Source organism: Lissotriton helveticus, chromosome 5_1 (assembly GCF_964261635.1).
Source record: "Lissotriton helveticus chromosome 5_1, aLisHel1.1, whole genome shotgun sequence".
Classification (NCBI taxonomy): domain Eukaryota; kingdom Metazoa; phylum Chordata; class Amphibia; order Caudata; family Salamandridae; genus Lissotriton; species Lissotriton helveticus.
The window spans coordinates 42,000,787-42,028,685 of record NC_136065.1 but is presented as its reverse complement, the minus strand read 5'-3'; the positions used below and the strand labels follow the sequence as shown (position 1 = coordinate 42,028,685).

The window sequence follows — 27,899 nt, the reverse complement described above, 5'->3', positions numbered from 1 at the left end:
ATGTCACTGACCATGTCATGAATGATGTAATATGTGACATGATCAGCAGTGGATTGCGGGTGCGCGATATATAGTTAGTACAACTAACTATATATGGAATTTCAAAGGTTTTTTAAATGCTAATTCCTAACTATATATGGTCTATAACCTATGGTTTTTCAGTGAATATATATATATATGTATTTATTTATATTTATATATACAGGTGCACTTACCATCGTTCTTCAGATATTCACATAGACTTTCCCTGCAAAGAAAAGAGGAGCAGAAGTTATATTCCTTAGACATAAGAATAAAGGCAAATACAGGTAACTGAGTAGAATTAAGGATATACATGAGCAAGTTTAGACACAAGGGTAGTAATCAGTGAATAATTCTTCCCACAGAGTTCCACTGAGAGGAAACTACTATTAGAATGAATACTATTTTGCCAATAATCAAGAGAGTCGCAAGCCACGGATGAGGGACAGGTATAATAAATAAGGTTTGGGTCTAGGTGCACAGTTCTTATTTGTTTGTATTGCATAACCTTCTCTATTTTCAGGAAATTTCCAGTTCCAAGCTCCAAGTTCCCCTCTTTGCAATTTGTGAAGGATTTTGCAGTAGCGGAGTAGGGGACTGGGGAAATATCATCTGTTCCTGCGGAAAATCTGTTCTGGATCAGGTACTTGACACTCAGTCCCCACCTGCAACCACTTTGTGGCCGTACTGATTCCCATTGGCTAACACTGGTCAGCTGATGCTGCATTGTACCTCTACACCTGACCACCCCAGTGCCACCCGATGTGACTTCCTGGTGCTGCCTTGAACCCTGCCCTATATCCATCTTATGTCCAGGAGATTGGTCCTGTAAGTGGTTGTAAAGCACTTGAATGCCATACTTGATCGGCCTTCCTTAGGTTACATTGGCAATTCAGAAAATTGCCCTGTTGATTTTTAAAACGAAAAATAATTTCTTTTGAAAAATGACTTATCTGTTTATATTGATTCTGGTGCTTAAATATATATACAGATACCTGTTTTTTAAATAAATTAATGTGGATCTCCTTATTGAGTCGGGTGCCTCATTTATTGATTTGCAATGTATTTTGCAGATGTCTAATATTCCTCTCTGATAAGCCTCAGGCTGCTCGACCACAGTACCCCCTAGAAGAGCACTTTTGGATTGCATAGAGGAAGCCCCTGTCCACTTGTAAGGGAATAACTGGACTCTTTTCACAGTATATCTCTTTTTGATGTACTTTAAAAAGAGTCAGCTTCTTACCGTTGTCCCATTCCAAGTGTATTCTCAGGGTCGAACCGATGCTCAAAGGGGTACACCTCTTGGCAACACCAAGTGTGAAATAATATATGCACAGACTTTAGGATGGTCAATTGGGGGAAGGAAAGGATGGGGACTGCAGGGAGGGAGACCTGTGAATACAAAAAGATAGTGATACTCTTCTAGAAAAGTGAGACAACTATACTATATAACTATAGAAGCAATTACACACTCCTCTGGCCACCTGTAGAGGAGAAAACCTGCAATCTCAAAACAGGGGAAGTGAGCAGGTAATTTCAACTCCTCAATGTCAAGTCCTCTGTATTAGCCGAACGGAGTCAAATGAAGTATTGAAGAAACCCACAGCAGACCCCTCCGAACTTAAAAACTACCGCCCCATATCCCTCCTCCCTTTCCCGGCCAAAGTCATTGAGAAAGCCGTCAACAGCCAACTCGCCGCCTTCCTCGAATCCAACAACTCCCTCGATCCCTCACAGTCCGGCTTTCAAGCCAAACACAGCACTGAAACCGCCCTCATCGCAGCAACAGACGACATCCGAACACTACTGGACAACGGAGAAACAGTGGCCCTCATTCTACTCGACCTCTCCGCCGCCTTCGACACTGTTTGTCACAGCACACTCATACAACGCCTCAGCAACGTCGGCATAAAAGGAAAAGCCTTGGACTGGATCATCTCGTTCCTTGCCGGGAAAACGCAGAGAGTCCGACTTCCCCCCTTCAAATCAGAAGCCACCGAAGTCATCTGCGGTGTACCACAAGGATCATCACTCAGTCCCACCCTATTCAACGTGAACATGAGCCCACTCGCCTCCATCGCGCGTCAACACAACCTAAACATCATCTCCTATGCTGACGACACCCAACTGATCCTTTCTCTCACCAAAGACCCCAACACCTCCAAAACCAATCTTCACGAAGGCATGAAAGAAGTAGCCGTATGGATGAAAGACAGCCGCCTTAAACTTAACTCAGACAAAACAGAAGTGCTCATCCTAGGATCATCCCCCTCTGCCTGGGACGACTCATGGTGGCCTTCAGATCTGGGGCAAGCGCCCATACCCACGGACCATGCACGTAACCTTGGCTTCATCCTAGACTCTTCACTCTCGATGACCAATCAAGTCAACGCCGTCTCGTCCTCCTGCTTCAACGTACTTCGTATGCTCAAAAAAATCTTCCGCTGGATCCCCGCCGAGACAAGAAAGACTGTCACCCACGCACTGGTCACGAGTCGACTAGACTACGGAAACACCCTCTACGCCGGAATTACAGCCAAATTACAGAAAAAACTCCAACGCATCCAAAACGCATCAGCAAGACTCATTTTGGACATCCCTCGCCAAGATCACATCACCGGCCACCTGAAAGACCTCCACTGACTTCCCGTCAACAAGAGAATAACATTCCGTCTTCTCACCCACGCACACAAGGCCCTCTACAAACTAGGGCCAGAATGCCTCAACACTCGACTATCCTTCTACACACCCACTCGCCAACTAAGATCATCCAATCAAGGCCTCGCCGCTGTCCCACGTATCCAAAGATCCACCATGGGAGGTCGATCCTTCTCCTACTTGGCGGCCAAGACCTAGAACTCACTCCCCACCCACCTCCGCCTTCCACAGAACCACATCTCCTTCAGAAAAGAACTTAAAACCTGGCTATTCATTTAATAACGAACCCCCTCCCCAAGCGCCTTGAGACCCTCTGGGTGAGTAGTGCGCTATATAAATTATTGAACTTGAACAAGTATTCGGACGAACCACCTACTACTAACCACCCCTTTTGATGGAAACACAAGGCGTTGCCAATAGCTAATTAATATTGTTGCAAAATCTTTCATAGAATCTTGAGCATGCAGCAAAGCTTCAGCATAAAGAATGCGAGGGAAAATTCCATTAATTTGTTATTATAAAAATACATCAAGGTGAACCAAGAAACGCTGGTGCGGCTCCGTTTCTCTAGCAAATCCACACAAATCAAGATATGAAGTCTTCACACTTAATATATATTGGTGCCAAAAATTCAGAGAGTTGACTTCACTCTCCGTTACCACCGTAACCTGGTGATAATAGTGCCAAGACATTCTCTTCCCTGCATGAGTCACAACACTAGACTCGCCAACAGGGAAGAATAGGGAATGAACATGGAAGTATAAGTATGCCCAATTAAAGAACGAATGTAAGGCAAGTTAGAAAAAAAAGCTATACTCCCTCGTAAGAGCCACTACCGAGCGAGGGCTCACCAATGAAGGGAGAGAATACATGTTGAGTCAAAGTGCTTCGCTAGCACAGCAAAGTCCATCTGCTGTCATAAGGATTGTAAAGTACAAAGGAAAGTGGTGCATATAGCACCCTTACCCGACCAGGATCAGCCACCAACCACCAAGTAAAATTAATAATCAGCAGCTTCTTCTGCCGAGTTCCCATCTATATCTGGGTTTCTGGAAGTCACACACTATGGTGCGTCTGATGTCACTCTCCCCTATGCTGCTGGGAATTGGAGTTCCCATTATTGTTCATGCTGGATTCATCGCGCGGAGCCTGTCAGTGTACTCACAAGTGGGGATATTCTCAAGAACGTGCAATAATCATCGCCAAAATGGGTTAACGAAATCTTTCATATCACCGTCTATCGCTGGAAAATAACTCTATTAATTTCCTATCGACGACACGGTGGTAACAGGTGATAGATTCCCGATAACGCGTCAAATGTCTGCAATAGAATCACCCGGATGGCGATAAAAATCTATACGTGAACCTGAAAAAAGCTGCGATGGGCCCAACAGTGATAAAAATACAGTGATAAACAATGCCACGCCTGCAAGTCCCACAAGTCAGGCGGGAAAAAATCACAAAAAATCAGCAAAAAACACAAACAAAACACATACAACAGCAAAGCACCATGGAGGTAGCTGGAGCAAGCACAGAGGACAACCAGAACCTCACAAGCCCCATGGAGGACCAGTCTGGGACCATCATTGGGGACATGGTGGCGGAGTTGGGGGACTGGACACTGCACAACAGGACCTGAGCCAACAGCAACAGGGTTACTAACAACCAGGGACTGGGGCGTCGGGGTGATGGGCACAATGGCACACAGAAAGATATGGGGTGTCCCTTCTATTGGCAAGCCTAAAAAGGCCTGCCCCTCAATTTGAGTGTTCTGTATATCTCCGAGTACTCCTGGTCTAGATTCAATGACCTTGCACAATTGAAGTCACATTGGTCTATATATTGTACATAAGCAAGCTATCAGTAGTATTTTTGGGTGACAAGTATTCAAATTAAAATTAAAATTAAAATTAAAACAACTAGTTTGTGATGTATAGTATCTGTATTTATTCTTATTTAGTACAAAAAGGGACATGTCAAACAGTTAAAAATACATCTGTATTTGGTCAACATAATATTATACATGGTTCATAATTTTAAAATCACATTTAATGCACAATTGAAAAAGTTAAAAACAAAATCACAGTTTTCAAATCAAACACAAGAATCACTATTCAAGTCGACGCAGCGTTTCGGTTTTCCTTATTTCACACCTTCTTCAGGACTGATTCTAGAAAGATTTTTATTAAAAACACAATGGGGTTACCATCTGTTGACTGGTACAGTATCATTAAAAACATAACACAATTGTCCCTGATTCTAAGTCACACCAACAAGCTTTGTTATATCACATTTCAGTGAGGTTTTAATTCTAGATGACAGTTTATCTGGAATTTTTCTTTTTTCAAACAAAGAAACAAAACAACAGATTCTCTATGACAGGTCTGTTTTGTCTTGCTCTCGTTATCCATACAGTATTAGAGTTCGCTTGCATTATCCATTTATCATTTATTGAGTACTCCTCAAAAGTCATTGAACATTTTCAACCACTCCTAAATTTACTCAGAGATATACAGACATCCATGTACCTCAGGATACCCAAATGGTTGTCTGGCACATGCTTCAATTCTATATTGGTGTCTTTACTTGTTGGGTAAATATGCCCAGTATGGGGGTTTTTCAATTACCAAAAAGGGGCCCACTTCAGTCACCTTACCTTTGTCATTACTCTTTATATATGAGTCCACCTCGGTTCTCGGTGGTGTTTTATGCCACAGTCTTGTACGAGCTGTTGGCGGTACTTTTAAATGTTACCGTTTTCAGTTTTTCCCTGTGGTAAGAGGAGAGGATTGATGTACTCTTTTAAATCATACTGCCTTGGTTCTGCATTACATACATATTTATTTATATACCTTCTCTGGTAAGATGTCTAGTCTTCCACACTGTGCGAGGAAGCCACCGTTTGATTTCAGGAAGTGGGGAGTCCTATTAAATACACAGAAAACGATCTTTAGGGGATCTCTAAGGAGTGTCTATACTTCTCTGGTTGTCTTACTTATGCACCTGCACACTCACCTAATTTCGAGTGGTTGAGATCATTGTCGTGATTGTCTTCTCAATTGCAATCGACTTCAGGAAGCTTTGGGTTTTTGTTTTCCTTCTTGCTTCTTTGTCACCACTGGACTCTATAAGTTAATTGTTATGTGCTATTAGTCCGATATATATGTGGCGTCTATGATTTTACCAAGTCTAACTCACTTATTTAGTTTCAGCTTCAATTCATTATTAATGTTTTCCTTTACTTCCAGCCTCCCTTCCCTCGTGTCAGTTTGCTGACTGTTAGCGAGAGTACTGGCTTTTAACTAACTTTTAATTAACTTTTAATTAGTCGCCGCCCTGTGTATGCGGGCCACTCATTTTATCTTTAATAAGCGATACCTAACTGTGGGGGCTCACCTTTTTGCTTTGTGTCTGCCTCCCTGCTCCTCGTCACAGCGTCGCCTGCTCTGTCTACAGCTTCGGTTTCTTGCGGCGCTTGGTGTTTCACTGGAGCATACTACATCGTTTTTAAGCCGGCCATCTAATTGGAACTTTATTCTTTGTGTGCTCATTGGTCGAATTGTGGCCTATCGGCGTTCGGTTGTTAAGCGGAATAACGCCGTTGCTATGGCCTTTACTTTTTGGCGGCTTGCACTATTTCGTGTGTACACCTTCCTCTGATTGGGCAACTCTCATCCAATCAGATTCTCTTTATCCTGACGCTCCTTGTGACTCAGGTTCTTATGCGCGCGAACCGAACGTTTTAGACAACAATACCGAGTTATTATTGTTGTCAAGCATATCATTGAATTCTGATATGCTTAAGACATATACTATTGCAATTATATCATGTTTAGCGTCTTCCTTGTTAACATTCCCACTATGTAATGATCAATTGAAAACAAAACTCCTAATGTTCTTTTATTCCATGTGTGGGGGGCGTAGGAGTGGCTGGCAATAGTGAGTTAGTAATTTTACTGTGCTCAATTCGTTGGGATTAGGTTAGATTTTATGTTCTGTTGGGTTGATTTTCATTAAAGTAACTCTTACAGCTATTGCGCTTAACTACTGGATAATTCGTTCCCAGTCTTCCTTGCTGTTCAGGCCACATCTCACACTATAAAATTTCGACATGTAGAATTGTTCTCTCTTTTTTCTCTTTGCATTAGTGTCGCCTCCTCTTAAGTTTAACGTCACAGTTTCGAGGCCACACCAGCTTAAATCTTCTACTCTATGTCCTGCCGCTGTCCAGTGTTCTGTCAGGGGAGCACCTTTTTTATTATTTCTTATTGCAGATTTATGTTCATTGAGGCGAGTCCGTACCTCTCTGGATGTTTCGCCTATGTAACATAGTTTACACGGACATTGTATCAGATATATTATGTTCTTGGTACGGCAATTCATGAAACTCTTAATTGTTACTGTTGTGTTGGAGGTATTGATGGAACTACCTTTAATGATATTCCCGCAGTTAACACACCCCTGGCATGGGAAAGTGCCACTGGGCAATGGTGCGTTGTTTATACATGGTGGTGACTGACTTGTGCTTTCTTTATAAGTATGCACCAACCTGTTCCGGATTGTTCTATTTCTCCGAAAGGAGAACATGGGTTTAGGTATTTTCTCCAACTTTTTGTTTGAAATTAGATGCCAGTTCCTATTTATTATGTTCTTGACTTTGTTGCTTACTTGACTGAAGTTGGTTAGAAAAATCAATGGCTGTGCTTTTGGTTCAGTTGACGATTTCTCTTCAAAAAAACTGTCACGATTATAATATTTAGCTCTTTTGTATGCTTGCCGTACCATTCTTCTTGGGTACCCTCTTTCTAAGAACTTGTTTTTAAGCACCTCTGCATGTTTTTCATAATCTTTTAGGGCAGTGCAGTTTCTTTTTAGTCTCAAAAACTGCCCAAACGGGATGTTATTTTTCTGACATGGGGGGCGGTTGCTGTTGTAGTGAAGCATGGTGTTTCTGTCTGTTGTTTTTGTGAATAATTCTACATTTAATCTACCTTCTATGTGTTTAATGATAATATCTAAAAATTCACATCGTTCACGATTTATATGTGAAGTGAATTTCAGGTCAGTGCCACCCAGATTGAGCCATTCTAAAAATTCAATTAGCATGTTCATTTCGCCCGTCCATATAAAGAAAATATCATCTATATATCTGGACCATTCACTGATGTTTTCGAAGAAGGGCGCAGCCTGGTTGAAGATATGCTGTTCTTCGAACCTGGTGACATACAAACAGGCCAGGCTCGGCGCACAGGTAGCCCCCATGCTCGTGCCCTTGACCTGCTTGTAGAGGTCTTTTCCAAACAGAAAAATGTTATTTTTTAGAACTAGTCTGATGCAATCTACAATAAACTGGTGATGTGTTGTTAAATCTTGTCCCTCTATGCTCAGCATCTCTGTTACCATTGTGATCGTCTTATCCTGTGGGATATTAGTATACAGTGCCTCTATGTCTAGAGTTACTAAAATTTGAGTTTCCGGATTAAAACCACCCCCCATGTCAGAAAAATAACATCCCGTTTGGGCAGTTTTTGAGACTAAAAAGAAACTGCACTGCCCTAAAAGATTATGAAAAACATGCAGAGGTGCTTAAAAACAAGTTCTTAGAAAGAGGGTACCCAAGAAGAATGGTACGGCAAGCATACAAAAGAGCTAAATATTATAATCGTGACAGTTTTTTTGAAGAGAAATCGTCAACTGAACCAAAAGCACAGCCATTGATTTTTGTAACCAACTTCAGTCAAGTAAGCAACAAAGTCAAGAACATAATAAATAGGAACTGGCATCTAATTTCAAACAAAAAGTTGGAGAAAATACCTAAACCCATGTTCTCCTTTCGGAGAAATAGAACAATCCGGAACAGGTTGGTGCATACTTATAAAGAAAGCACAAGTCAGTCACAACCATGTATAAACAACGCACCATTGCCCAGTGGCACTTTCCCATGCCAGGGGTGTGTTAACCTGCGGGAATATCATTAAAGGTAGTTCCATCAATACCTCCAACACAACAGTAACAATTAAGAGTTTCATGAATTGCCGTACCAAGAACATAATATATCTGATACAATGTCCGTGTAAACTATGTTACATAGACGAAACATCCAGAGAGGTACGGACTCGCCTCAATGAACATAAATCTGCAATAAGAAATAATAAAAAAGGTGCTCCCCTGACAGAACACTGGACAGCGGCAGGACATAGAGTAGAAGATTTAAGCTGGTGTGGCCTCGAAACTGTGACGTTAAACTTAAGAGGAGGCGACACTAATGCAAAGAGAAAAAAGAGAGAACAATTCTACATGTTGAAATTTAATAGTGTGAGATGTGGCCTGAACAACAAGGAAGACTGGGAACGAATTATCCAGTAGTTAAGCGCAATAGCTGTAAGAGTTACTTTAATGAAAATCAACCCAACAGAACATAAAATCTAACCTAATCCCAACGAATTGAGCACAGTAAAATTACTAACTCACTATTGCCAGCCACTCCTACGCCCCCCACACATGGAATAAAAGAACATTAGGAGTTTTGTTTTCAATTGATCATTACATAGTGGGAATGTTAACAAGGAAGACGCTAAACATGATATAATTGCAATAGTATATGTCTTAAGCATATCAGAATTCAATGATATGCTTGACAACAATAATAACTCGGTATTGTTGTCTAAAACGTTCGGTTCGCGCGCATAAGAACCTGAGTCACAAGGAGCGTGTGGAAATTGTCAGGATAAAGAGAATCTGATTGGAGGAGAGTTGCCCAATCAGAGGAAGGTGTACACACGAAATAGTGCAAGCCGCCAAAAAGTAAAGGCCATAGCAACGGCGTTATTCCGCTTAACAACCGAAAGCCGATAGGCCACAATTCGACCAATGAGCACACAAAGAATAAAGTTCCAATTAGATGGCCCGGCTTAAAAACGAGGTAGTATGCTCCAGCGCAAACACCAAGAGCCGCAAGAAACCGAAGCTGTAGACGGAGCAGGCGACGCTGTGATGAGGAGCAGGGAGGCCGACACAAAGCAAAAAGGTGAGCCCCCACAGTTAGGTATCGCTTATTAAAGATAAAATGAGTGGCCCGCACACACAGGGCGGCCACTAATTAAAAGTTAATTAAAAGTTAGTTAAAAGCCAGTACTCTCGCTAACAGTCAGCAAACTGACACGAGGGAAGGGAGGCTGGAAGTAAAGGAAAACATTAATAATGAATTGAAGCTGAAACTAAATAAGTGAGTTAGACTTGGTAAAATCATAGACGCCACATATATATCGGACTAATAGCACATAACAATTAACTTATAGAGTCCAGTGGTGACAAAGAAGCAAGAAGGAAAACAAAAACCCAAAGCTTCCTGAAGTCGATTGCAATTGAGAAGACAATCACGACAATGATCTCAACCACTCGAAATTAGGTGAGTGTGCAAGTGCATAAGTAAGACAACCAGAGAAGTATAGACACTCCTTGGAGATCCCCTAAAGATCGTTTTCTGTGTATTTAATAGGACTCCCCACTTCCTGAAATCAAACGGTGGCTTCCTCGCACAGTGTGGAAGACTAGACATCTTACCAGAGAAGGTATATAAATAAATATGTATGTAATGCAGAACCAAGGCAGTATGATTTAAAAGATTACATCAATCCTCTCCTCTTACCACAGGGAAAAACTGAAAACGGTAACATTTAAAAGTACCGCCAACAGCTCGTACAAGACTGTGGCATAAAACACCACCGAGAACCGAGGTGAACTCATATTTAAAGAGCAATGACAAAGGTAAGGTGACTGAAGTGGGCCCCTTTTTGGTAATTGAAAAACCCCCATACTGGGCATAGGTACCCAACAAGTAAAGACACCAATATAGAATTGAAGCATGTGCCAGACAACCATTTGGGTATCCTGAGGTACATGGATGTCTGTATATCTCTGAGTAAATTTAGGAGTGGTTGAAAATGTTCAATGACTTTTGAGGAGTACTCAATAAATGATAAATGGATAATGCGAGCGAACTCTAGTACTGTATGGATAACGAGAGCAAGACAAAACAGACCTGTCATAGAGAATCTGTTCTTTTGTTTCTTTGTTTGAAAAAAGAAAAATTCCAGATAAACTGTCATCTAGAATTAAAACCTCACTGAAATGTGATATAACAAAGCTTGTTGGTGTGACTTAGAATGAGGGACAATTGTGTTATGTTTTTAATGATACTGTACCAGTCAACAGATGGTAACCCCATTGTGTTTTTAATAAAAATCTTTCTAGAATCAGTCCTGAAGAAGGTGTGAAATAAGGAAAACCGAAACGCTGTGTCGACTTGAATAGTGATTCTTGTGTTTGATTCGAAAACTGTGATTTTGTTTTTAACTTTTTCAATTGTGCATTAAATTTTAAAATTATGAACCATGTATAATATTATGTTGACCAAATACAGATGTATTTTTAACTGTTTGACATGTCCCTTTTTGTACTAAATAAGAATAAATACAGATACTATACATCACAAACTAGTTGTTTTAATTTTAATTTTAATTTTAATTTGAATACTTGTCACCCAAAAATACTACTGATAGCTTGCTTATGTACCATATATAGACCAATGTGACTTCAATTGTGCAAGGTCATTGAATCTAGACCAGGAGTACTCGGAGATATACAGAACACTCAAATTGAGGGGCAGGCCTTTTTAGGCTTGCCAATAGAAGGGACACCCCATATCTTTCTGTTGAATTCCCCTTGGTCCCACACAACCATAAAGAGGGGGCCTCCTATTATTTTTTCTACCACAATGGCACACATGCACAATAAAGCATAGCACATCTGCAGACAAACCATGCCCAAGAGTCACAACTGTGACCAAGAGCCCAATTTACCCAAGTCTGCAACATCTCAGCACTGTATAAGCATAAAAGTGAAAGGCACACCGCTTGAAAGGGTGAATGCCCCGCAAAATCAGGGCTGAAGGGGCATCCCACCCACAATGCAGCACACACACATAAGAATCCGAGCAGCTCAACATTGTCAACAATGTGGTACAAACTGCAACACTTCCACAACAGAACAGAGGACACAACTGCTGCCGCTTGTGTGCAGAAAATGGCCATCCGCATTTGGCATAGCAGGAAACTGTGAGATGTCAATGTACAAGTACAACCTCACATCCCTGATAGCGTAGAAATGTCAAGTGCCCGCATCAAATAAGCATCTCCTTACAAACAGTCACAATCTACATTGTCATGCAGTCTGTCAGTGAACTTGTACAATGCGTGAACATACATGTGAACACAATGTCAATATGCATCTCCCCTTCACATTGTATGGGGACAATCAACACCTCCTGCAGAGCAGACCCTGAGCACTGATGATAATGAGGACCTCCCCAACATTGACACCGATGCCATCCAACAGCTCATGGACAGCTCTGGCACCCACCCCCAGGAGCACGGCAGCCCAGCTGCACCTAGGAGCCCACACCCCATGCAGAGACCACACAACAGGAAGCACCCACCACCAGGGCTGTCTCCCAGGACCCCCACGACCAACACTTGGCAGTCCAACGCCGTGTATTAGGGTGCCAGGAGAAGATGGCTGATCAGGTGCAGGTATGGTTCAACCTCATGGCAGCCCAACTAGATGCCATACGTGGGTGTCTAAGTCCCATCAGGGACCGCTTACAGTCCCTAACGGAAGCCCACTATCCGTTTCATGCTCTCCAACAATCCATGGCTGAGATCGCTGGTGTCATGACTCTGAGCCAAGAACAACTTTCTAGTCACAGTGGCTCCAGCAATGTCAGCCGGGAGTTGGGACACATAAGGAGAATGATGGAGAGCTTGGAGTGGATGCAGGCAGAAACAATGTTTGCCAGAGCTGCACACCAGCGAGATGTAGTTGGGACTTTCCATGCCCTGCAGATCCTCTTCATGGCATTGCCACCACAAGGCCTGGCGTGGATGAATGCTGCTGCTGCCACTCCATCCACATCTCCGCTCCCTGAAGTGTCAGTGCCACACAGTGTGGCAGATATTCCACCTCTGGCTCCTGATGTGTTACTGCCACACTATGATGCAGACAGAACACCACCACCAACATGTAGGGCACCTTACATACCAGAGGACGATGATGATGACTCAGAATGAAGTGGTAGCATTAATCTCCGCCATGTGGCTGGTTTCAGCTTGGTTACGCAGTCTGCATCATGCCCTGGAATAATGCCTTCCACTGTACCCTATACACTCAGCAACACTCACCTTGGACCTCGAAATGGACTGCCATCACACGGCGGACTGAAGTCTTCCACTTCCGCTGAACTTGTCAATCCCTAAAGGACTCTTGGCTGGCCCTCCACAGGGCAACAATGTGAAGTGGGGTTTTCATGGCCCTGTACTTCTCCAGATTCAACATAACCACTGCACTGAATGTGAATAAAACATGCTAATTCACAAAGATGTGTTATGGCCTTGATCAATCAAGTATGTAAGTATGGATGAATTTAGGGACGGAGATTCAACAAAAAGGTACTCCCTGGGTAATGCTATCTAAGCGCATGTATGGCCGTGACCCAGATGGGAAGTGAGACACACATTGTCATTCAAATCAATACTCATCACAGTTCAATACAAGTGATGATGCGTACCCTTTATTAGTATATGCATGTCAGAAGGGGCAAGATAAGTGCCACAACATTAACCCTGGGCAAAGCACTATGCTATGCTCGTGTAGTTTGCAAACTTTGCGCAACTTCGTACTACGCGAACTGCACGTAGCACAGTGCAAACACAGTGGTGCAGCGGCTATTTTTTGCTTGCTACTACGCAGTTCACGCAGTTCTGCGCATAGCTCGCGTAGTGCAAAGTGCACTTTGCGTAGCTACGCATAGCGCTAGTTCGCGAACTAAGCCCAGGATTAGTTTTGATAGCATAATTATGTTTCTAAACACTACTCCAAAGTAATGAATTGTGTGCTACTGAAAAATCTTGTTTTAGCTTATTTGCTTAAAAAGCAAATGTGGAACAGCTTCCAGACCACTTGGGTTCCCTTGTCTCTTTAAAATACCCACATTAGTAGCATACTGTGCTGCAAACCTAGTTAAAAGAGTTCTTTAAAAATACAAGGCGCCTGATGCATTCATCGTCTTTCAGAATAAGAGAACATTGACGGGATCTTCCATGAAGGGGCAGGATTACCAAAGGCTGCCAATTGTATACAAGCCACTGTGGTAAGGATCTCTGTATCAAGGGGCTTTGATTTTGCCCCTGTGGAGTTGCTGTCCTTCTTTGTTCTTCTGTGAAATCGTATCTCCGCCATGCAACAGAGAGATGAAGTTTGCATCCTGACCTTGGGGTACAGGATGTGACAGCAGCTTTCACAACAGCTATTAGTATTAGTGCCAGGGAGTGAGGCTGTGTGAATCCAGAAATGAGGCCAAGCATTATTGCGAGACCGGGACAGGCTGAGGCAGATCTTGGAGCACCACAGCCAGACTCCATTTTACGCTCAGTGTATTTTGTATGATAGGTGTTCATATATACAGCCTGCCCCTGACGAGGCACTGAAGCACTTTATACTACTCCGGTAACCCGAGGCTAGGGCTAGTGCTTAATCCTGTGGCTTTCAGGAAACCCATTCCAGTTTCTATGTGGCGGATTAAATGAATAGGAGTTAAGCATCATCATGGGGCTGAAGAGTGCATGCAGATAGTTTGTGGGATTATTTTGTGAAAGAGGAGATTAGGTATTGTTAGGTTTTATGTGTGGCTTTTAAAGTAGAAGTGATGTTTTGAAATTTACGGAATGAAATGATGGCAGTATTAAAGATTAAGGGAACCATGCATGCGATTTAATGTAGGCTGTACTAAGAGAGGAGTCTTGCAGAGGATGGAAAGTAAGGAGAGAATCATTGGAAAGACATGCACAGGAGAGTTTTCATGCAGGGTTTTGAGAATACAGGGCAGTCTTTTGGAAGTAGAATGCCATCTGAGGGTGCACAAATGAAGAATGAAACAACATTATTTTCATGTTAGATCATGCTGTATTAGGTTCTTGAATACGCACTAGGATAGGAGAACAGTCTATCCACTCCTAGGTTATTGTGAGCACACTGCTTCAGCAACAACAGCCAATCAGCTCAGGGGAAGAAAGCATTAAATAATGGCTGGACGCAATACTGGGAAATATCACAAGCTTTGGGCTGCGCTTGAGGAAAACACTAACCTTATAGTCATAGCAAAGTGAGAAAATATATGGGTAAATAATTCAAACATTGAAGAGATTCTGCAATGCAGGGACAAATGTCTCCTGATCTTTGCCCTTAAAGTTTGACTAACTGTGTAAATCAGAAGAGCCTGGTTTAGCATGGCACACAGTGGAAGTGCATTGATTCTTTCTTCCTGAGCACCGCCATAGTTAAGTTGAAGAGATCGGTTAGGCAAGTTCCAATCCTAGTGAGCTACATCAGTGGGTTAAAAGACCTACTGCAGAGAACCATGCTGAACAAGTCTGTCAATGAACCAGCACTAAAGAGAGAGCTTTGTCCCAGTAACAACTGTCAGCGTGACCTCTAAAATGTCTGTTACCTTGGTTGAATAAGGAAAGTTTTAAAAAGTGAAGTTTCTTCATGTGGAGATGGATTGCAGCGCTGTGTATCTGCGGTGAGTGTCCAGCACCAGAGAGGAGTAGTAGCCACTAAGGTGCAGGCTTCTCCCTCCTGCACCTTAGTGGCAGCACTCTCCCTCCTAAGGCAGCACCAGCCTCTCCGGACTTGTCTGGCATGTGTTGGGCGTCACCTGTGAGTAGTGCTCTACTACCTGAGGTCCTCAGGTCGACCAGGCTGCACCAGATTCTTCCAAATTCTCTCACTTATTTCTTCTTTCGCAAATATATAGGCCTCTGCTAACCTCAAGGACGGGGAGCAGGATAGGGGTACAGCACTGTTGAACTGCGCTTAAAATGACCACTAAGACTTATGACCAACAAGACTCCATTTTATGTTGCCATGCTTTCAGCAACCTGGTAAAGAATTGCTTTCTGTGTCTCTGTTGGAGCTTGCTTAACCCTCCCCACTCCTTGTGGTTGAGCCGATTCCGAGAAGCTGCCTGTGTACCCTGCCCCCAGTTGTGCCAGAGACTTAGCCACATCCTGTCCACTATTGGCAATTCAGCCTCCCACGACCAACGACTGTGCCCCGTGACCACGCCATCTGGGCAGGGAAGGCAGAGGCTGTGTGTATTGTGCAATCGGAAACAGATGCTCTGTGACCACACCATTAGGGCACGGAAGTCAGACACGATGTACATTGTGCAACCAGAGGCAGATGCTCCCTGGCCACGATTGCACCACCCGAGACTGATGAGGAACTTGCCTGATGAGGAACTTGTATAATTAGGAACTTGTATTGTGTAAAGGGTGTGGCTAGTACTATAATTATGTGTGCGCTGCAGAGTGAAACAGCAGTCTCCGTAGAATTGTCTCTGTGCCATTCTGGTACCCTGTCCTTAGCTCGAGTTAACAAAAAAAACGTACTCCCCTCCATGGCTAAGTTGTCCTGGTCTCTTTGGTAATGCACAATTGAGGAGAAGAACCCGTAGATTCTAGGTGTCCCCTGCACCGCTGGCTTTGACCCTCCAGTGGGCAGGGGGCTCCAAAAAGCTGGTTCAACAATTTGGTGCCCTACGTTCGGCGTCTTCGGTGGTCGTCATCGAACCTGGAGGTGGTGAGGGGTCCGTGATTGAATTCCAAGGGAGGCGCGCCACTACATTTGCTGAAAATTGTCCTTGTGGGCCCAAGGTCTCCGATTGCATGATTCCTCCCTCCTATGGGCTACCCGACAGAAGCCCCAGTTCCGGTTCCTAGTTTTGGGAGATTAAGACATTTGTGACACTTGCCGTGTGAGGGATGATTAACAGTCAGGTAAGAGTGGTGAATTGTATTTGGTTTTGGGTATTGTTCGACTTTTGCAAAAGCCGAAGCCAAGGGGTAAGTACAGTTATATGCTGTAAATATTAGACTGTACCCCTTGATGTTTGGAACCAGGATACACGTCTAGAGATGCCTGGATTTAGTAAGTTCCGGAAATAGTGTTGTTATTGTGCACAGGACTCCGCATTGGAGGAATCTTCTCCGATTCCTCCCCTGGGGACCCCTAATCATGAAGTCTATGCTAAACATGGTATTGGCTCGATTGTGTTTTCCTCACTCTGGCACAAGTATACAAAAGGTAGTGCTGAGTTACAATGGCCAATGCACTGTAGTTTTGAACCTCCTGTATTAGACAATCTGGAGGAGAAATTTTTTCAGAGGAAAGTTAGACCTGCAATGTTTGATTCCTTTCGGGTTTGGCGCAAGGAGCCCAAGCAGAAGGAAATCAAACTAAAAAAGAGCGAAGCTAAAACTATGCGTAAGAGTGTGATTCAGAAGGCCCAAAATCATGATCAAAAAATAGAAGAGGGTATAGTGATACATGATATATTACATCGAATGCAGACAGACGGATGTTACGTTACCAAGAAGGTCCCCGAAAATGCCCGGGACAAGGAGGATGACCCTCTCAAGTCCTCCATGTTAGACACCCCTCAACCTTATGCTCCCGCCATATATCCGGTCCTTGATCCCACACAGTTGGCCCTCGCTGCCACTCCAGTTGTTGCCCCTGCCCATGCTCCAGATCATCCGATACCTCAGCCACCCATTTCCAATGCCTCGACTGTTTAGGCCACTGTACCGGTACAGGTCCACCCTTCCCTTTCCCTTGTTGCTCCTTCCACTGGTCCTGTGCCTGTCCAACCTAATGTGCCTTTAACTCCCGTCACGACTAACCCATTTCTTGTTGACAGTTATCCAACACCTTCCCCCAGTGCAGGGCTATTGGCGAATGCTTGGTCAGTGGTCCGTGTTTATATCCCTTATGTAACTCCGCATCGACCACCCACTCCCAGATGACGTACTTTGCGCAGACAGATAGGTAATACACAGGAACAACTCGCTATGGGTCAACAGGCTCGTATGTGGGTGGAAAATGGCACTATGTACACCGCTCAGGATATATGGATGACCATGGATCAGTCGATGAGCATACAACAGATTTAAATTTTTTGTAATATGTGTGACATACTGATCCAAATGTGGGAGGATTCTGTAGAATAAGGACCACCCCCAGGCCTGTCTGACCTCCGCAATCAAGTTGCGAAGGTGGACATTCAGGGCCCCGCACTATTCTGCGATTTGGTAATGTTAATAGCCTATAGGGACTCGTTTTCTGGTGTCATGCTAAATAAGGGTTTTCCAATGAGGGAAGTACAGCCTGTTTGGAGGGACCGTGTTGTTGGCGTGGATGGCCAGCCTGACATACCGGCAGGATTTAGGCAAATGTCGGTCCATGTCCCTTGGAAAAGGTCTGATGTCCTCCAACTTAAAAGCCAATTGCCTTACCTGCGTTAAAATCCAGCAGGTTATTACAAGGAATTGACTCAGACCCTCCAGTCTTGCGTGAGAACTTTAGCAGATATCGATATGTTAATTGGACTGGTAGTACCGACTGAAGTTTGGTCTAGAATAGGCCATAGTGTCAAGGCAGAATTTGGCCACACTTGGAAACAATTTGAGGAGGCCGACAGAGCTCTAACTGGTGGTGAGAAACCTGATCCCATGATCTTGGCTCTTCCGGCCCAGATACTCACTGCCATGGAAAAAATTTTAACACCTCACCGTATTAATTGGGACAAATTAGCCGCTTGCAGGCAAAAGAAAGATGAAAGTGTCTCAGACTTTTTCACACAATTTGAAAGCATGTTCACCGACTATAGTGGACAGGATATTACTTCAGAGGGGGGGACAGTGACTGTTTGTGGATACATTTGTGTCCAATTTGTTACCAGAACTTGGGACTAAGCTCAAAATGTCGGAAAGTGCCTGGCCCATTTCCACCCCGTCTGGCATTTTGACAATGACCCAGTATTATGAGAATAGGGAGAATGAAAAGCAAGACAAAACAGATAAGAAGACTAAGGATCTCAAAACAAAGGTGTTACTCCAACAGGCATACCCAGCCCAGACCCAAAACAGGGGTGCCCCGAAGTTCCAACAAATTGTTCAGAAACATGCCCCGTGAATCCCCGCCCACCGCTGGGGCCCAATCAGTGCGCTTATTGTCGCCAGGAAGGTCATTAGCGCAATGAGTGTCCCTTGTTGATCCGGAACAACTCTGCTCCTGCTGACCACTTCACAGGACAGCGGCCTCAGAGAGGAAGGGGACGAGGCGGACTTCGGCCACAAGAGAGGTACCCCCTCATGCACGAAAATAGACTTGATAAAGCCAATTATGAAGACCGCAATTATTTTACTGAGGATTATGAGCCCGAAGAAGGGATGGGGTTTCTGTCCCACTAGGATTGCCAAAGAAAGGAGAAGGGACTGTGCCTATTCCTATTGACCAGAAGTGACCGTATGTTCATGTTACAACACTGGGCTCTACGGAACCATTCTTGGTCGACACTGGTGCAACCAAAAGTTTTATTGCTAGGTCTAAAGTCCCTGGTGCCCCCTTGTCTGGCGCAAATAACATTTCTGTGGGGTTTTCTGGTACCCCAGTGTTTAGCCCTGTCTCACAACCACTGGAACTAACGATAGGACACTACACGTTTGATTCCCCTTTAGTTCTGACTTCCACATGTGGCAAAAATGTGTTGGGTTTAGATCTATTAAAAAGATTGCATGCCACCATATACTGTTCTCCTGATGGTGTTTACATCACTATGGGCCCCCCTACCACACACCCAGTATATTTAGCTTCCTCAGGTCCCATTCTCCAGGAAATTCAAAATGTCCCTCCTACCCTTTGGGCCCAAGGTGATACTGATGTTGGCCTTTTGTCCATACCCAATTTTCTGTTACCCTGAAGGAAAATGCTCGCCCTCCCTGACTTCCCCAATACAAAATACCCAAGGAAGGAGAAAGGGCATTACTCCAGATCATTTCTGAACTTATTGACAAGGGCGTGGTTGAAGCGACAAGAGGCAATGTGTGTAATAGCCCAATTTAGCCTGTCCTCAAACGCACCGACCCTTCCAAGCCCCATGTTTATCGTTTTGTCATTGATTCATGTGAAATAAATAAAATAGTAGTTCCCAAGTTTCCTGTGGTCCCAGATATCACTGCCTTACTCACTATGGTCCCCCCGTTGACATGTTTATTTTCTGTCATTGATTTGAAGAATGCCTTCTTTAGTTTACCCGTTGATGAACAGAGTAGGGACCTTTTTGGATTCTCATTGGCAGGTCGAAGTTTCCGGTTCTGTAGAGCTCCACAAGGATATACAGAGAGCCCTTCCATTTATAGTCAGGCCCTCGAGGGCCAACTTGATTCCTTGTCCCTACCTCAAGGTACCGCATTACTCCAGTACGTTGACGATTTGCTCAGATCGGCAGACACCGAGGCGTTATGTAAAGAAGCCACAAAGTTTCCCTCTCCAAACTCCAATATTGTCGACTTGAGGTTACCTACTTAGGTCATCTCCTGTCGAAGGAGGGACGCAGCCTCACTCCTGAACGAATACAGACAATCAGTAAAATACCCCCACCAAAAACACAGAAAGAGGTCTATGCTTTCATTGGTGTCACCTCCTACTGCCGCCAGTGGATACCAAATTTTTCTCTACTCATTAAACCTTTGTTGGCCCTCATACTCAAAGATGTTCCTCACCCGCTCCCTTGGACAAATGAGTGCCAGCATGCATTTGAAGAATTAAAAACCTCCTTGTGTTCGGCCCCAGTGCTAGGCACTCCTAGTTATCAAAAGCCCTTCACTCATTTCGTACATGAGCATGATGGTTGCGCATTGTCAGTATGAACACAGCGTTTTGGTGACAGACAACACCCCTGTGCATATTTTTCTGCAGTTTTAGATCCCGTGGCACGTGCATTGCCCAGTTGCTTGAGAGCAGCACCCGCAGCTGCCATATCCATTCGCCAATCTGCTGGTCTGGTTCTTGATACTGCACTTACAGTTATGGTTCCTCACGCAGTTGATACTTTATTGAATAGGAAAAAAACTCAACACCTTACTAGTGCACGTTTGTCCGGATATGAGTTGTCTCTCTTAGCCAGTCATATCACCATCCGCCTCTGCACTACACTGAATCCAGCCACATTGTTACCCTTTGTTGATGTGGACACTAGTTCTGATCCACTTGATTGTGTCCTCCGGACGGAGGAAGTGACTAAAGGCTGTGTGGACTTGACTGACACACCCCTTACTGATCCTGATGGTACCCTGTATATGGATGGTTCTTGTTTTAAACTTCCTGATGGTAACAAAACTACTGCCTATGTTATCACCATGTTACAGGCAGTGGTGGAGAGAGAGAAAATACCTTACCAATCAGCACAGGCCGCTGAGTTAGTGGCGCTGAAAAGAGCGTGTGAATTGAGTGCGGGGATGGCTGTCAACATCTACACCGACAGCCAGTATGCTTTCGGGTTGGCCCATAGTTTTGGGCAACTGTGGGCTGAGAGGGGATTTTTAACCTCTCATGGTACTAAGATACAACATGGTCAACTGGTCAGCAGGCTGTTAGAAGCATTGACTCTCCCTTCAAAGATAGCTGTGGTTAAATGTAGCGCCCACAAGAAAGTAACAGATGACATAGGGAGAGGTAATGCATTTGCTGACCAAATTGCAAAGGAAACAGCCAAAAATGCCTCCTCCTGTATGTATATAGCTGGCCCCTCAAATTGGGTACCAGAGGGAGGGATGCATGAGGACACTCTTGAAAATGTGAAGGAAATACAGGCGGAGGCAACTAGAGAGGAAAAGGCTCTCTGGGAAGAGCAAACAGGCCTATTAGATTAGAATGGCTGTTGGACGGATCTGTCTGAACAACAGCGGTGGTTGTTACCCGATGCCTATGTTTTGCCAGTGGTCACTATGGCTCATGGCCCAGCTCATATTAGTGCAAAAGGTATTTGCAAATTTCTAGCTTCAGTATGGCAAAACAAGCATATCCCAAAATATTCTGAGAGGCTGGTCAGGAATTGCATGATTTGTTTGATGCACAACCCAGGTAAGGGCACACCAACACCAGCAGGGAATTTTGCGCCCCCATCCTGCCCCTACGAGGTGTTCCAAATAGATTATATTCAGATGGAAAGATGTAACAACCTCCGATATGTTCTGGTGGTTGTGTGTGCCTTTAGTAAGTGGATTGAGGCATATCCTCTTAAAGACAACACTGCTATCAGCACTGCTAAGATCTTGTTAAAGGAATTTTTTCCCAGATTTGGAATGCCCAGAATTATCTGGAGCGACACGGAAGCCACTTTACAGGGGAAATAATGAAGAAAGTGTGTGTAGGGATGGGCATCAAACAGAAATTCAATGCTGCCAATCACCCCCAGTCAGCGGGTTTGGTTGAGCGCCACAATGGGACATTGAAATTGAAAATGACAAAAATACAGGCAGACACAGGACTATCGTGGCCGGACGCCCTGCCTCTTGCCCTTTTATCCACTAGAGCCACGGCACATTCCCGCACCGGACTATCTCCTTACGAAATAGTATTTGGTCGACCAGCAAATGTTTGGGGAGTGCCTCGCCCAAAGAAATATCCTGATATTGAATACCCATTGTTGAATGATTATTTACATGAATTGACTACCAACATGCGTCTTATTCATCATCAGGTACAAGACATACTGCTACCCAAACCCGAGAGCCCTGGCCACACCATCCAGCCAGGTGATTGGGTCTGCATCCGCAACTTCCAGAGGACCAAGAACCTGGAGCCGAGGTGGAAAGCGTCCCAGCAAGTGTTGTTAGCTACCAGATTTGCAGTGAAAGTGTCTGAAAGAAAAATGTGGATCCACGTGATGCACTGCAAGTGAATGCCTCTGCCACTGTCATACGACCAGTGGGTCATGGAGGGCCTGGGAGGCAACGAATGTGAACAAGTCCCATGCCTTGTACCCTTCAGTGATGCTAACGTTGCATGGGCTTCATCTGAGCGAGAAGACAACGACATCCTGCAAGCTGCTGTTCCTCCGTGTTTGAGGCTACGGGACACTCAACAGCCGGAGCCTTTGTTTCCTGATCAAATAACACCCGGATCCACTAGGTACAACCTTCTACCCAGAAAAAAGGACTGAAGAGACAAAGGTCTCTGCCCTCTACCTCAACTTGACGGACCTATGCTGCAGGGCTGTGATATTTGCCGGCGGGTATATCTGACCGGTGCCGGTGCAGCGGACTAGACTGTGTCAATAGGACTGCTGGAATCACTGCCCGGTGAAGCAACCACCCATCACAGGCAGCAACTCGGGAAGGCCGGATGAGGCATGCCGGTGACAAAAATGGACGCTGAAAGCATGAACAACAGGAATGAAAAAGAGAAAGTACATAAAGATAATACATGGCCGGCACATGATCTGTCTACATGTACTCATAGTTATTTTACTCATACTGGCCTGCCTCGGGTGGATAACACAAGCTGCCGCTGCAGCACCTGAGTCTCCTACTTCTACAGAATCACCTCATCAGCATGTGTCATTGCCCCCCCACGTGAAAACTAGAAGGGTAGAATTTTTTAACAATACTTTCATTCAGATGTTACACCAGCACCAGCTTGTGGTGAATACAACGAACTGTTGGGTATGTGGGTTGCTGCCCCATACTGCGGGCACAGGGATGCCCCTGATTCCTGCTCCCTTTTCTCGAGCCGGTTCAGCCTACGGATGGTATACTGTATACTTTGACGCCTTTTATTCAGGTAACACATCTCCGCGGTCCCTAGGGAAGATTAGTAGCAAGCAAGCACTCACCCACATTATAGCTGCAGAGTGGCCAAATATGACTAAGGCTTCAGTCATCAATGGAGCGCACACCGCTAGCCCATCCTCCGGATCGCCCCTCGGGACTCTGGTGCTTGTAGTTCTTTTGTGGATCACCCAGGTGGGTGCAAGTCGGTACTTGTTGGACTGATGAATCTCTAGACCCGATACATGTCCCGGGTTTTAGGATATCGCCCGAGACATGTCTCGGGTTTCGGGATAACTTCCCTCATCAGTAGCGAAAGATCGTTAGGGGTGGAAGAGAAGGCCGCCACACAACAGTCAAAGGCCTCGATGCCAGAACCGGCACGCAGGTGCGTCGTCCAAGAGCCCGTCGGCCCAAAGCTCAAGGGAGCCATATTGTGTTTAGTCATCAATGGAGCGCACACCACTAGCCCCTCCTCCGGATCGCCCCTCGGGACTCTGGTGCTTGTAGTTCTTTTGTGGATCACCCAGGTGGGTGCAAGTCGGTACTTGTTGGACTGATGAATCTCTAGACCCGATACATGTCCCGGGTTTTAGGATATCGCCCAAGACATGTCTCGGGTTTCGGGATAACTTCCCTCATCAGTAGAGAAAGATTGTTAGGGGTGGAAGAGAAGGCCGCCACACAACAGTCAAAGGCCTCGATGCCAGAACTGTTATAGAAATAGAAGAGCACCTTCGGGTGGCACATCAATGTCTCCTGTAATCAACTGCGCCAGTGTTTGCTTTCAAAATGTTAAAATGATCTGTAATAACAGAAACTTTTACAGTTATTAGCACCTACATACTTATAGCACACACTGCCCAGGTGCCTGGGATTGTCTCCCTTCTTGTTTTATGCCCATCCTCATGGGTCTCTGTTTATTGTGCCTGCTTGTGAGTGATCTCTATGAGGTCAGCAGGGCACGCAACCACATTCTTTCTCCTAGGCAAAGTGCAGAGGTCCCAAAATGTTCCCACTCACAACTTCCATTGGTGCTTAGCCCTGCCCTTAGCTTTATGGATTAAACCCAGATCTTTTGACTGGGTGTGAGTATTTAATTGGTTCAGATGCTCCGTCCATCACCACCCCCTTTTGTACCGCTTTAGCCCTGCTATCTTGCACCAAAATGGCTATGTTTTTATAAGTGCTTCAGTACTAAACTGCATGGGTAAAAGACATTGTCATTTACAACGACAATAGATCCAACTCTTGCAAATGCGAGACCCATTGCATTGCAAATGCTTGTTTATTTTGCTGTGGGCCGGAAACACCATGAGACCGCAGCTTGGCGCGCGATACAGGGCCGCATGTGGGTCTGAGCACGGGCTGACTTGTGGCCCCTGCACAGTGAGAGGCGGCGAGCGAGGGTCTTAAACAATATGACGCGGAAAGAGGGGTTCCACCCGCCTGACCGAGCGTGTACATTTGGAAAGGGCAAAGAAGGTGAGATATACTCAAAAGGTAATATCAACTCCTCTCTCGGCTGCATTTATCCCCTCTCAGCAATGATTCTGTCAACACCTCCTAATGTGCGGGAAAACATCCTGAATTCACCCCGGAGAGGGAGCCTATGTCAAGGAAGGATGGCATTACGGGGTAGCTCTGGGTTTTAAGCCTTCAGGGCTGGGAAGCCTTGTTTATTATTGGCATGGCCCAGCGCCGTTTCTCGCTTGCCCGCTGCCGCTCTCTTTCCCTTTATGTGTATCTTAATCTGCTCCAAGAACGAGGTATTATCTGATACAGTACATGATTTCCTGTGAACGGGGGAATAGAATCCACGGTAGAACCTCTCCGATTCATTTGAGAGAACACACACAAGGCGTTTCACCTCCCCCTCTGGAGAGGGCTGAATGGTAGATGCCAAACAGATGCCATAGCACCCTGGGCAGATCGCATTTAGAGTTTTCAGGAGCGCTCAGGGTGGTGCGCAGTAGTTGCTTCCTGAGAGTGTGTTGTGATGTGAACCCCAAACCCAGAGAAGAGCTGCGAAGGAGTGCGGGGTCTGGCAGGAGCTGCGCTGCTGCGTACGAGGGTCTTGCGAGCGGCAGGTTGCTGTGAGGAGCAATAAATATGCTAGAAGAGAGCGTTCCACCCACTGCCAGCATGGATGGCAGTGCGTGAACCGCAGATGTCAGACTCCGATTTCTTGACTGTCCTGTCCATCTTTACTCTCCCTAGGAGGAGGAACCCGCTGTGCAGGATAACACAAAAGTGGCCAAACCCATTTCCTGTTCCGTCGTACAGTTTGCAGGCAGCAGGGGGAGGCACGCACGTGCCTCGCTCAGCAGCAGGGGGGAGGAAGGGGGCTGCGCGATTCACTTGCAGGAGTGATAATTGACACCATATGGTGGCGCTCGCTCCCGCAAGTGAATCGCCTCACGTGCACGCGTTGCCATTGAAGGCAATGGAACGCTTGCACATGTTTGGCTGAAAAGCCAAAGAGGTAGCTATAGCTCTTTTTGCCTATTAAGCGCATGCGTGCTGCGTAGGCGAGGCCTAAAAAACCACAGCATGCCAATAAGCTAGCCCAGCAGGAAGGCAAATTAAATGACCGATATCTAGCGTGGACTGGGCCCATTTTAATTTAGGTGATGGAATATTAGCTAAGCTGGTGCCGGGAGCAACTTTATCCCCCATTCCACGGCAGAAGTCTGGCCCGTGGGCCACTTGTAACAGCTTTTCCAAGGTATAGTACATGGCAAAACCGGTGGCAACAATGCCCTGCACGGTGTCTCCCCGTAACTTCTAACGCCTAGTTTGTGATGATGCCCGACCTCAAAAGCAGCTCTGCCCCAAATTCAGCTGCATAAAATTCCCTCAAGCACCACCAGGCATGAGGAATTGAGCTTCTCTGAACCTGCAACCTGCTTCAGCCCCAGCCTGAGGTCAAGATTCGTGGAGATGCTGGGAGCAAGCGTGCTCCGGTTCGCTATGCCCTGGAGACAGGCAGCTCCTCCAGGCAAGCAACCACGCTGACCTAAGTGGTATCAAAGTGGTGCTGAACCAAACCTACCTCCTCTCCTACTCCGCACGCAAGTTGGGGTCAGACTATGCAACGTCTTGCCCCCTGTGGAGGCCAGGGGGTCGAAACCTCCGCCATCGCTACTCGCATAGCCTGGCTCCCCCACCCGGTAAATCGAAGCCACACAAATGCAACGACCGCCCGGCGTGCCACAAACACCGCTGTGAGGCCGGGAAAAGCACACAACCCCGCCGAGGCGCTGCCTGGGGGCCCCGGGCGGCCGCCCAAATTAGACCCCCCTCGGTGCTTATCCCAAGTTTTCCATGCAAAACTTGCAGCCCCGTAAAATTACCTCCTACGGCTCAGTGGCCACCTGGTGGGCCCCCAGTAAAGCAACCTAGCAACTCAGCAGCTGCCCTCACACTATGGCAGTGTAAAACGCACCTCAAACAAATTTGTGACCGGTCCTGTACCTGACCCGAGTGGGCGCTGCCCACTCGGGTCTAGTCCCAAAAACCCATGTGGGCCAAAGCCCCCGTAGCTGACACAGCTAGGTGGCCCTACCTCCCCCCTCTAATGCCCCCATCCTAAATGGGTGAACGGAGGGCAGGGGTGCTCGCTCTCAGCTGGCTCACCCCCTCCAACCTCAGCACCCACCATGGCCAGGAGCTGGCAGAATCGGCGGTGCTGGCCCATGTACGCTGTGAGATGGCCAACATCCCCCCCTCCCAAGGCGGACCGCAACAATGGCCGGACCGGCCTGCCCTGGACACTAACTCCTGTTAATGACATAAGAAATAATAAGGCCTGTCTATCAACTGAGGTACCAGACCCCCCCCTTGACAGCAGCAGATATTCTTGAGTTCCCACCGTGCAGCAAGGGGCATAAAAAAGGCAAATTGCAGGAGACGACCACCTCAAATTTACAAACTGCGGTAGATCAGGACCTTAAAACGCAACCACCGTCACTCAACTGTATACCACCCACAAATGATATGGAACCGCAGGGTAAATTAGATCTATTATTGCGCAAGGTCCGGGAGTCCAGAAGAGTGGTAAAATGGCAAATGGCACGCTGACCACCGGCTTCACTCTGCTCAAGGCTGATCATACTCTGCTCAAGGCTGATCGTACTAAAATGGCGACTACAGTGAAGGATAACAGCTTGCCTCTGGAAGAAATACTGCCTCAACATAAAGAACACACGTCACAAATTAAGACACTACAGAAGCAAGTTGTTGGCCTCCTAGACAGAGTCAAAGATGCGAAAGGCAAAGCTACACGGAACAATGTGCGTGGTATTGGACTTCCAGAGCGAAGCAAGGGCTCTGACGCCACCACCTTTATGGAACAATGGTTCAGAGAACATGTAGCCCCTAACGGATTATCGGACTTCTTCTGTATTAAAAGAGCCCACAGAATCCCCACTGGGAAACTGAAAGTGGGCGCACTGCCAAGACCACTGATAGTCATGATCCTAAACTACA

At 45.6% G+C, this 27,899-nt stretch overlaps 1 long non-coding RNA gene across 1 annotated transcript in view; it reads right to left on the bottom strand.

Moving 5' to 3' along the window:
* Positions 1-205: 205 nt before the first annotated feature.
* Positions 206-27,899, bottom strand: part of LOC144752934 (uncharacterized) — a 124,810-nt gene continuing 97,116 nt past the window's right edge. The window contains exon 3 of the long non-coding RNA XR_013594147.1: positions 206-247. This is a non-coding gene — a long non-coding RNA (uncharacterized LOC144752934). The remainder of the gene's footprint in view (positions 248-27,899) is intronic.